The following is a 13,402-nucleotide window of genomic DNA, read 5'->3' as shown; positions in this document are numbered from 1 at the left end:
AAGGAAACAAAGACATATGAAGAAACAGATAATTATATAAATAAGTTTAGATTTCATGTATTAATTTATGTTTTGAAATTTGGAAGAAATGTTGCAAGTCACTCAATAGAATGGGAAAAAATTAACAGTAGGCTAATAATAAATTAAATAACAAGAAATAACATTTTAAAAACTGTATTTCCACAGTGATGTAATGTAAATCATGTACAACATAATAAATATGAAATAAGAAAGCAATTCAAATAAACAAAATTAAAATAATAGAATTATAAAGAAATGTTTTAAAAGTAGCATTAAATATAAAACAAGAACGTAATATTGATGTAAGATTTTAAATTAATAATAGTTAGTTATCACAATTTAAGTTGTATAAAAGTTCTATAGCATCAGAAAAAATAAAAATTCCCACGGCAATCGTGATACTATAACGGCACAACTGAACAAACATGTTTATATCCGCATGAAGCAATGACGTGTATAAATGACGAGGAAAGAGACACTGTTGCTTTGCTATCATAGCAGTTCATAATTACAAGCGACACATGTTAGATGGTATCAACAACAGTGTAGTAGGCGCCGTGATGCGCCGCTAGGCCCAGCCGCGGGCCGCACCACCAGCGTCACCACAGAGCCGTTCAAATTTATAGACCCCTCGCACGCACCTATCTACACCCCTTTCAATCTACTGGCTCGGCCCGCTGCCTCTCTACCCCACTAAATGTGCGCCTAATGTGTCCTTTACACCTTCACTTGTGGCGGCGAACTTATTTAAATTGTGGGTTTCATTGCTCCGATAATAATTTTCATAACTATAAATTATTGATAATACCCAGGATAACCACTTAAAATATGCTTTTAGCATGCTGGTTCATTGAACGCACAATTTCAAAAACTACAATTTATTTTAAACATTTAATTTTTGATATTTATTTTTAAGTAAAATATTTTTTCTAGTGATGAAATGCAAACTTGGTCTAAAGGACTTAAGAGAGACAGACGGAAGGGATAATTATTTTACTCTCCCTAAAAGATCAATTTTATTGAGTAACAAATAATAAAAGTATCTGACAAAAAGTAGTTTACAAATATTTACTACAATGTTAAAACATTAAATTTAAATTGTATTTTAGTTTAACTATCGTGGAAAGTGAATTATCCATACTGTGCGATCATATTAGGCCTACATAATAAAGTATATACCTTCGGTTCTTATAAAAAAATTACCTTCGGGAATACGCATGCAAATCTGATGCAAAATGACAAAACTAGGTTGACTAGTCCGTATTTGTTATACTAAGCAGTCTAAATATACGATTCCATTTTTAAAATATGTCTTTAAAATCTTCTCACATAAAATAAAGAAAGGAATTATTTTCTATTTCTACTGTTTCAAATTCCACTGGCAATATTCTTTTAGGATAAAAAGTGCCAATTTGAGTAACCCTTATTTTAGTAACACATTTTCAGCTTTCAAATAGTAAGAAAAAAGCAAATATTCCTTAACGGTTTCACACTAATAAAAGGTTGAGATGTATATTGAATGTTACAGAGATCAGTAGTAAAAACTTACAATATGAAACAAACACTAAACGCTTTTAATTTTGTGCCGTATTTTTACTTCTTAACTCAATGCAAACACTATTTTTAGTACATAATGCAAACAAAGTTTATATGTTATAAATATTGGGTTTGTTTTTAAAATCACAAATAGTGTCCAGTAGTCTAAAATATTTGTTATTGGTGTACTTAAGTACAAACACAATCTCGTGTTATATAGTACAGCATGGGTCTGTGGTTACGGTAGGATCGCATGTTCCTACTTGTACAGTAACTCCAATAGTTATCTGAGATTCCTATCTCTGCATTCCCCCTACATTCCGACTGCTAGCGTGTCATTATCGACACCCGGCCAAATATTTATACTCCTAGCAATTTTCTCCGTCCCTTTCTGGGGGGCTTCGTGACAGTTTTTTTTTTTTAAACAATGTCGTAAATTGGCGATTGGGTGGATGTGCTAACAATGTAATCCTGGGGACTGTAGGTCCAGCCAAGCCCTATAGTCCACCTGTCATCAAACGATAGCTATTTGTATGATATGTGGATTTTTATTATTAAAAAGATATCCGTATATATACATAAATGACTAAATGGTTGTCGGTTGAGGGGGGTAATCAGAGCAAGGGGTGAACAGAAATTAGCACAAATTACATGCTTCTGTATCACATCTGTATGCCACTTTCGTTTGAGATTCGTTATTAATTAGTAATTTTCCGAACCAAATAAAGAATCACATGGAACCCTCGACTGGTCACAAAGTTGTACAAAGCCTTCCTCAAGGTGATTATACTCATTTCTACATCTACATCACCAAGAGCTTCGCATTTCATTGTACAAGGTCATGAAGCTCATAATTCAACTGGCCTGCAAGACACCGGCATGTGTCTCTGTGCTTAACCTTGCTCAGTAGGACGAATCACAGTCTCTGCACTCTCTGGCTCACCCTATGAAGCCTGTAAAAAGTCATGAGGAAGTCCCCAAAGTTCAGAGATTATCTTTATGAGATCCTTGTACTATCGCTGCACCCGGTTTCGGTGGTTTGTCGCCTCTAAAATATAAACCAAACTTAAAGTTTAACCGTTCACATTTTTCATTTATCAGAGTAAGAAATAAGAGCAGTATTGAAATTTATTATTAATTAAAATATATATTTAACGCATATACGCCTTGGATCGACAATTGACTCGATATGAATGGGTTGGAATCGATATGAGTAAGAAATAAGGGCAATATTGAAATTTATTATTAATTAAAATATATATTTGACGCATATACGCCTTGGATCGACAATTGACTCGATATGAATGGGTTGGAATCGATATGAGTAAGAAATAAGGGCAGTATTGAAATTTATTATTAATTAAAATATATATTTGACGCATATACGCCTTGGATCGACAATTGACTCGATATGAATGGGTTGGAATCGATATGAGTAAGAAATAAGAGCAGTATCGAAATTTATTATTAATTAAAATATATATTTGACGCATATACGCCTTGGATCGACAATTGACTCGATATGAATGGGTTGGAATCGATATGAGTAAGAAATAAGAGCAGTATCGAAATTTATTATAATTGAAATATATATTTGACGCATATACACCTTGGATCGACAATTGACTCGATATGAATGGGTTGGAATCGATATGCCTGTTTAAAATTATTGTTATAGAACACAAGTCAATACGACCAATGCGATTCATAAACAATGGCAATTAGAAAGTGTTTCTGATTCCAGTGACATTTCATCATTTTCAACATCAACTTTACGATGAATTGAACGTCTTAAGTTGTATAGGTGAATATAAACATACATGGCCCACCAGTACTACTACTTTATAAAACAAGTAGTCCCGGAGTTTTGGAAAACCATAAAGCGTAATTAAAGAGTAATAAATACAGAATGTATAAATTCTAAGTTAGCATCAAAAATACATTCAGACAAATAAATTTATACAAAACATACCGAATGTTATATTGGAAAAATATTACCACTGTTAATATAAAAATGTATTCATCAAAGAGCTTAACTTATTCACATTTCCTATCTCTTGTATTCCTGATTTATTGAAGTTTTACGCTTAAAGTCGTTTGAAATTGTAAATGTAGAGCCGTTATATTTTTAGTAGACGTAATATTAAATAAAAAATACCCTGAACTCACAGCATCCTTAAATAAATATTGTTGTTTTCATAAACATAAATTATAACTAAAATAAAGCCATAACATTGTCAAACGAGACGCATTTGTCTTATAAACACGAATGAGACAAATGAATACCAAATACGCATACTAGGGTGGGTTAGACGACTTTATAAATTCGACAGTTATATAAATATATTCTTCTTAGTAATGGGTTCTGAACAGTCTGGTCTAAAACGACCAAAATTGTTTGGTTATGTTTTATATGATCGTAGATTTACATGTCAGTGTGACATACATTTATGAAAAATACTTGTTTTCTCAGTTAGTTGCAAACAACTAACACAACAAGTTAGGCCTATATTCATGTGACATTTGAAATTTATTTAATTTTGATCATGATTTTCTGGATCATTCTTTGACCTGTCTTTAGTGTTTGAAGATCACAAAAACCATTGATATTACTTGGTCGTTTATAGGTAACCAATATTTAGATTGATAATAAACCTTAATGACTTGTATGTCAAATTTATTTAATGTTTTCTTAAGAATCAAGCGCTGTACTGATACATTTGTCACATGATGTCATTAAAACGTATTCACAATCTTTTTTGTTTTTGTGCGATTTGTAATTTGTTATCAATTATTAAAAATATCTAAATACTTTGAATCATTTGGTACAAATGAATTATATCTTTCCATGAGACATCTCTAATTATACGATTAATACATGTTGGGAAAGTGCAAATTAAAGAATTGTTCTTATGGGCATAAAATCAAGATAGCAGCCAATACAGCCTACTTAACCTACTCTACCTAATATCCTACTCTGTTACTATAGTATCGAGTACTCTATTCTAAACTCTAGTACTCTAGACTACTAAGCTATAGTAAGTGACATATCATTGACAGTCTCAGTTGTGACAAATAAACTGTTGTTTATGTACTTGGGCCAAAGATACATTGTTTAAACTTCGTATGAGTATAGAATATTACTATTTTGCGATAACTCTAGTATTCATATTATTACTTCAGATCTCATTACATTCATGACGAGTAATAAAGCAGAACGGACAGGCTTGCGAAGATATGTTTCACACTACAATCTAAAAAAATTATTTCTCATTGAACGTTGTCAATTAATTCTAATAAGTTCCTAGATGGATTTTATTTTTCTTTCACATAATCTAAATTGACGATTACGATGCTGTAAGCCACATAACGGACTACTGAGATTCTATATATACGTTAGAATTAGAAGTAAACCAGAGATAATTAGAAACAGTGGAAACTATTGCACGGCGACGAATCGAGGGCATATGAGGTGCTATAAATTATACCCGTCTCTCACCAGCACATGGACGAACTCTCACGGGCCGCAGGAACTAAAAATAACGGGAGACAGGTCCGCGATTTATGGAGGACGATGTTGTTGTGACTGGAGATGAAGCAAGCGGCAGGATGGTGACAGAGGATTGGAGGATGGTAGTGATGCCGAGAGTTGGTGTCGACTGCGAGTTAGTGAACTACGGACACATGGCCGATGAGTGGGAATTTCAAATTAATTAAGATGTCCCAGATCTATCCTTCATTGTTATTTCAGCCACAAGGAAGTTTGATCATCACTATAACATGGATGTTCCAAAAGTAACCTATTGTAATAAGTCTTCTGAAATTAAAATACGAAACAAATTGGTTACACGATATGTCAAGGTGGAAGTTGAGTATACCTAGAACCAGAGGTAATGGAAGAATTTTCCGGATTTAGCAGAGAAACTGTTAAAGTATTAACTAAGGACTCATTTTAAAATCCTTTCCATAATATTCAAAAGTAAACTGTAAATTTCAGATAGCTCTGAATCTCTTACTTCTTCATAGTGAATGAAGGTGTGATGCTAATGATCCAAATAACTATCCTTAAAACATATTTCATACTTATAGTAATCCTTCTATGATGAAGAAATAACTCACGGAGTTGTTCTTTTATAGGCTGATCCATAAAACGATGTAATTCGTAAATATTCATGGTATAATAACATTGAATTACAAAGAAAAACTCAATGAACAAAATGTTGACTTTCTTTGTTTGTCAGTGCAATAAACGATAAATAACTAATTTGTTTTGTTTTACGTTATTGTAAAATGTATACCAAGGACAAAGAATTTAATTAGCATAACTACTGTTACTATAAACTAACCATAATTAAATTGGCCGGTTAAAGGCGGATTCTCTGCATAGTGACGGTGTAGGCAGTACTGTATGTATGTACTGCAGTGATGGCGTCCACTACAGTGAGCCCTACTCGGATAATTGGTATCCAATTACTGGGTGGCCAATTAACTGATTGGAGGACATAAACAATAATTGACGCATGTCCAATCCCATTTCACCTTTTATATCAGCTGGTGCCCCCCGGAGAGACAGGCTTGGAAACTGAATTGTTGTTTCCCGGGTTACCAAATAATTGGATTAATTTCCAGACGCAGCTAGTTTAATTAACCGTATTTGTATCCTGTGTATTGTGTTAGAGTGTTTGGATTTGATATTCCACTCCGGGCCATTATTTCGTTATTCTTAGCGTCAACCTTTCTGTATCTACGTTAAACATTTAGATCTTTCAGATTTGGTTCATATCATACAGTGAATTTAGGATTATTTGCGACAAGGTTAAGGGACACTAAAAATGTTACAATGTGGGTGTTCTGGTACAGTTTATTGTACATGTTTATTGTTTTCACATAATCTGAAATGTTAAATACACATACGAGATTCTCACTTGTTAATGGATCCATAAATACACTGGGGATCATAAAACTGTAGACGTAGCGACAACGTCCACGTTATTTGATGTTTATTACGAATCTCGTCTATATCAACTTTGAAGAGATTTAAAGTATAGAGTAATAGACTATCTACCCTTATTTTGTATAGATATCACTTAATTTGTATATGCACCTATGAAGCATACCACTTTAAAATAAATTTGGACAACATTGTTCACTTGTTAAATACTTTTTTACCTCGAAAGTAGGTATCCTAGAAATATTAAACCCAATATACAGACAAATGAAAAATACCTTGTACTTTGTAGTTTTCACCATGTGCCTGTGTCACATATTGTGTTTCATCTTGAAACATGTTTTCGCACTCATCTTTATCATCCCCGCCCCTCACTATCCTACCTGATCCTCCGTCGGATCAACCACGTGAGACCTATACTGTATAAAATTGCCCTTTGTTAAATCTCTGTAGCCTCTTAGTACCTGGAGATTATCTCCAAATCATCAACTATCACTGAGCTCAACCATCAGGCAGATGAAGTTTAAGGCGTACCTGTACAGAATCCGATCACTTCAAGACTGTCGGAGGGAGGAAATCCCTCAGACAGCTTAGTTGAGGAGACATATGATGACTCACTCAAGACGATAAGATTACAGCAATTATAAATTGGCTTAGCACCTTTCTTTTAAGATATTACACTAACTAGATATCATAACTCTAATAGTGGGTGACCGCAACTAAAATCCACTGAGCAAACAAAGCGGTCGGATACATCCTGCTACAAATTCCCGGCGACATGCAAATTGATTAGAATTAAAATACAAAGACGACTTCCGCCGAGAGCACCCACGCGGGCGACTCCCAAAATGGTCGTTGTTCGGGGACCCGCCCCATCCATCACCCGGACAGAGCCCGACGTGCGGACGGACGGAGGTGAACAAAGAGTTGGAGGGTGGGAGAATGGCATTTGAGCCGGAGACCGTACGATCAGCTAATGTCAACAACGGACTGATCAAATGTCATCGCAATGCTCATCCGAAATGTCATCCCACAAATAAATTTTGTTCGGGTTGACGAATCGTTTAATCGCGTTCCGTGAGTACTGTGGACCTCAATCATGAAACGTTCCTCGGCTTGCACGGGTTGCCTGCATATAGGAACAATCAGAGGAAATGCAAACCTTATAAACGGAAAAATATACCTCAATAGATATCCTGATCTGTATGAATATTCTTCAACGAAATAAATTAACATCTGAACCTGTATCAGAGGCTTAACAGGCATTTATTTGTTTGTATGACTATTTATATAGTATAAAATATGTATGTATGTTGTAAATATCGATATAAAAAAACTAATACAGTAGTGTCAGTGCGACCAGGCTGTTTGTGTTCAGGAGCCTTACTTAATTAAAATAAAATAATTCATTATATTTTATAAAAATATTATATTTATTAAAGGAATCATTACACAAATGTGGACACTGTTCCCCTTATATTATAAATAGACATTGTGATTGGTGAGTGAAAGATGTTATTTGTAGGGTTCATCATTCTATATATTATTTTATAATACCAAATATTGAAAAAGTTGTATGACCATCCTGTACGAATTCTTCATTTGATGGTAAATTTAATTTATAAAATTTAGATGCATTTTGTAATAAGTAAAATCGTTAATATTTTTAACTATTTATCATAAATACATAAATTGAACCGATTGTTGTTTTCTTTTCCGGTTAGAGAATGGGCACAATTATTTAATTTCGTTTGATCTTTTACAAGAGCCTTTATTAAGAAGCTTAGGTTTTCAGCCTTAAAACAAAATGTTAAAAACGTATAACATAGTAAAAACTATAATAATAGTTAACATTCTTACAATTATAGTCTAGGTTACAAAGACGTGCTATACAATGTATAAGCGCTATTCAGTGATAAAACATTAACCTTAACGTTGTTAGTTCTAAACAACGTGATGTTTAAGTGAAAGAGTGGAAATAAAGAAATGAAAATATTTTTGTTATAATACCACCTAAAATAAATAAGCCAATAAACTTGAAGAAATTCAAGAAAAATTTCTTGAAAATGTAAAATGTCATTTCTCCCAACTTGATTCTATATAGCACTTTGTCACACACACTTTCCTCTATGATTGTTAAAGATGCTGTACGTAAGTTACTTATTATGTTTTATCTCTGAGGGTATACTAGCATTGTAATTAATTCAACATGGATCATTAGTACCCGCTGTCAATGTGAACCTATAAATGACACCTATAAATAAATTTGAGAGCGAAAATAATTTTCATGTCTTATAAAATGGTTCATCTATTCTAGTGTCTTGCATAGGTGAGCGTCACTCGATAAAGAGAGTATAGAGGTGTATTGTATTAAAAAACTGAGTCTTAAGTCTCAAAGAAAGGGTTTAAAATGTATTGCTTTTCTTTTAAAAAGAAGAGTCTTCTTAATGATAGTTTAAGAAAACTAAAGAAAAGAATGACAATAGAAAATGTTTCAGACCAATTTGAGTAGTTCATTGTATACAAAAGTACGTTACACACTGTACAATACTTTGCAATAAATACAATATTTTTTATTGACTTTGCAAGTCAAGTGTTGCAAGCTATGTACTCCTGTTATTTTGCAAGTTTACTATTCTATTCTGTTCATAATATTATATAGCATTTATAATTAGTTTAGATACCTCAATAATGTTATGTTACGTTATGTTATCATAAACTATAACTTAAATTAGTGTTTCGTTCTGCTATATTGATAATTATATTATTCAATTTATGTTAAACGTTCATGAATAAATAAATAAAATTAAAAACAAATTAAACCCTTAATATTAACACTTGCAAGTATCTGAGTACCCATTACATCGCAGAATGTCAAATCTGCTGGGACTATATACCCTGGGGTGCTCGGCAGAAAACAACCGGCCAGACACTGAGTATATAGTTTACAACTCACCAGTAACTCTATCTACCGGAACCCTCCCTAATTACGAGTGAGGATGCAATTGATTTTATCGGATAATTTGCCGCTAGGGAGCATACTACTCGTCAGGCTTTAGCCACAGATGTTTATGGTAGTAAGGGTGCTTTAATTGCCTGTTAAACTTTGCACAGCAATTAACCTTTTATTTAATAGTCCGTACGACTCTCGGCATATGCGCCACTATTTCCGACTGTTTAGCGTATTGATCACGTTAGTATGATGTGTAGGTTTGGTAGGGCAATGAAAAGCAACAGGTATGTTTATTCGTTCTGCATTAACCTGAAATACAAAACCATGAAATAAACCAATGTTACACTTTTAAGTCTCAGTGGTTTTTTCTTGAATATTAAAGAGTAAATGTTAATACTTCCTCTGTTGCGACAAGCATTTATATCAATTTCAATTGTGTACCTACTAGTCCGTTATTAAATTATTTTTGAAAATTCCTGTATCTATTCTTTAGGAGAGATATATCTCCGTAATCACTGCATTGTTTTTATCACCGTTTTTATACAGATATACTGAGTGATTCCTCTAAAATGCTTTAAAAAATTTTCCTCCTTCCAAATTTTAAACTTATTTGATTTCAGCCAGTGTGAAAAATCAACACATTAATACATAATTGTATAAAAACATTCATACAAACTGTTGCCATGCAATGACGTAGCATTCAGGAACTCCTCTCAAAAAACATTTAATTAATACAGGTTCTGACAATTCTGATAAAGAACGTTGTTAACGAGCTACAAACGATTTTGGAAGAAATCTCATATTAAACAAATAAAACATTGTAGCTAGAGTACACAGATAATTGAAAAATGTGAGATTACATTAAAATCATCTCACAAATATAACGAATGCAGTATGTTCTACTTGGCAGCTGAAATTTTCCTGGTAGGTCTCATTTTCTCATAATAAGTGACTGATAATGGCGTCTTGTAGTTTTATATAGGCGAAACTGAAGAAATACGTGAAATTTGGCTTCAACCTTTACCATTTAGTATTTTGGACAAGCTAGAAGCATTTTGCTTACGCCGTTAATTAAATAATATCAAAAAAGTGTAGTGTAAAGGAAAATACTATTGTATCCCTACTCAGAGCCAAATGCATTGCACTTATATACTTCCTAAGTTTTCAAGACTTTCCAAGGATTCTCCCTAACGTCCACAAAAATATAAAGAATTATAATTTTTTTAGTATGTGTTATGTAATACTTAAACTGCTCCGTCAACTATAAACGCACACTGAGTTTTAATCGCTTAGAGTTAAAATTTAATACAAAAACTTTTCCTTGGTGGGCTGAGAGAGAAAAGTTGGGGGAGGCTAGTCACGCAAACAGAACAGCCATACTCCCGATCAGCTGTGAACTCCCACAGTTGCCATTTAAACTCCCCTCAATCACCCTCTGCAGGGGGAGGGGGTTTGATACAGGGCGGGGGTAGTCCTAGTCGGCGGGCTGAGCGTACCCTGATGCGTCATCATATGAGTCATGCTTCGCTATAAAAGCTCGTAATTGTCGGTCATCGGAGAATACTGCCGAGAGTCATTATTTATTTAGAGAACACTTTTTGTCCGCCATTGCCTGCTAATTTTTATCGTACTCGGTCAGTGAACTGGTACTTCACGGACTGCTCGAAATCACGAAACTGCTTCCACCACCATGAAAGTAGCATTTCTACAACTCTCAAATATAATAAAGGATGATTTGCAATGGTTTGCGATCGTTACCGTAAGAAACTTAAAAAATGCGATAATTGTAATTTAAAACCATTTATACTATTGACGTGAACAACAAAATAAGTGTAAGTTTGTGTTTATCAAATTAATAGTATATCTAATATAGTTAAATCACAATTGTTTACTTACTAGTTGGTAAAGTATTTATGGAATTCTATTAGCTCTTATACTTAAAAACAGACTTAAATTGACAACCTACCCAACTATGTAAATAAATTCATACATCATTTTATAGTTCAATACATCAATATTCAGGCCGATAGGCATTGGTACTATTTTGAAATGTTTCCTTTCTTTTATTTGTAAAAAAAGGGGAATCCGATCCCTTTTGTAAACTTATTCTGCCAGTTCTCATGCGCCTTTGAGCGGATCTAAACAGGAAGTAATAAATAAATAAAACTAAGCTACAAATGCACGAAAAAAATAAGAAAACTATTTGGTTTTTTTTGTACTGAAAAGTTTGAACTGAGATGAAATAGTTGAAGAAAATGTTTGCTATATTGAAGTACACCGAAATTTCTAAATCTGCATTTTATTCTATCATGTGTTATCTCATGATGCGTTTAGATGAAGAATATTTTTCGTATTCATTATAAAGGATAGGGAAATGGTATCAATGATAATTATTACAAATTTTCTCTTCCTATAGGAAGCCTCTTGGCGTCGGAAATATCTAAATAAACTGTGATATTAAATGACTCAAGCCAACTTTTATTCCACGACGCTTTAGGAAAGTGTAACGGAATTGAGAATTTGACGTCCATAAAACCAACAAAGGACCTTTTTGCGTAAGGCAACAATAACGGCATAGCGAACAATGGCAAATCCAGGAGCAGCTTTCACCTAAACACATAAATCTGTCGAAGAGTGGGCCAAAATTGGGCAACTTTCGCTCGAGAGGGGCCCGCCTGCCCGGTAGTGGTGCTTCCCGTAGATAGAGTCGTCACTTCTATGTCTAACCCCCGGGGCCACTGGAGCTTCTGTGAGCGTTGCTGAGTTCCAGGGTAAGTTCCCTCCTCGCATATATTATAGTTCCATAATGGTAGTAAAATAAGCATATCAATTTTTACTTACGGTATATCATTAGTAAACCCAATCTATGTTACATGTAATGGTAACATTATGAGAATGTCAAAAATATTCACAACACTCCATAAAAAGAATTCCATTAAAAATATTTTAAAATTTAAACATATTAAATCAATTTAATGAATTAATATATCTTTTATATTACGTAAATAATAGATAAATCTTTATTGGTCCTTAACCAAACAAGGCCTTGGACACTTTAATATATTTGGTTACATATTTAAATGATATTATTTACTTAATGAGTTTTTTATTCCATATTAAACTTAAGGGGTTCTAGTTGTTATATAATTAATTTTAAATTACTAACTATTTATAAATATAGCCTACTGTATTACACTTATATATGAATTTAGTATTCAAAACACTATGTATGTATACATTTCTAGAAATGTTATTCACATTTTGTAAGACTTAATCATTTTTACATTATTCAAGATTTGTTATTTTAATTAGTAGCAATTATTTTAATTCTTGTTTAGGCTATTGGTTTATTCAGTCTGTACCAAATAATTATATCTACTAGAAGGTCAGTATATTATTATGAATGATTATTATTATTATATTTAATAAAAACTGTGATTCTCTAACTTTTATTACTTGAAAAAGTACTTAATATTTTATGTTATGCTATACAGTTCTAACGTGAAATTAAAACTAGTTTAAAAAGTTAAAATATAGATGTAATGTGTACTCACCAACGTATTGCAACAAAGTTATGCGATTTCATACCTGTAAAACACCAAGAATTGTTTTAAACATTCAGTAAATTATGTATTTACAAATAAAGAGTACAGCTTGAGGAAGTAGATTGACGGCGTTTACTAATATTAGAAGACATAACTTTTAAAATCTTGTTTGTTTTTTTTTATTGATTTGTTTTGACTCTCTGTATTTCTTGTTTCAAGTTTGCTACCTGAATTTGTAGCCTGCGTAAAGCCCCACTGTGTGGCACTTAGAGCGTGGAAAAAAATGGTTTGGTATTCCTCTTTTCCTCCAGTATCCTTCAAATACTGACATTTGTTTAGTATTTGGGTACGAATTATTTGGACAAGTAGTATTCTAAATATGTGAAAATATTAGATTTA

General features: G+C 33.0%; 1 protein-coding gene across 4 annotated transcripts in view; it reads right to left on the bottom strand.

Moving 5' to 3' along the window:
• LOC124369808 (homeotic protein antennapedia-like) overlaps positions 1-13,402 on the bottom strand; it is a 273,221-nt gene that overhangs the window by 107,169 nt on the left and 152,650 nt on the right. For 2 of the 4 annotated variants that reach the window (XM_046827915.1, XM_046827916.1), the window contains exon 3: positions 13,013-13,046. The exons of the other annotated variants lie outside the window; for them this stretch is intronic. The gene's annotated coding sequence lies outside the window, so the exon portion shown is untranslated. The remainder of the gene's footprint in view (positions 1-13,012; positions 13,047-13,402) is intronic. 4 annotated transcript variants of the gene reach the window in all.

Source organism: Homalodisca vitripennis, chromosome X (genome assembly GCF_021130785.1).
Source record: "Homalodisca vitripennis isolate AUS2020 chromosome X, UT_GWSS_2.1, whole genome shotgun sequence".
Lineage (NCBI taxonomy): Eukaryota > Metazoa > Arthropoda > Insecta > Hemiptera > Cicadellidae > Homalodisca > Homalodisca vitripennis.
Note: the sequence above shows the minus strand (reverse complement) of the source record. Positions and strands in the feature narration are given on the sequence as shown.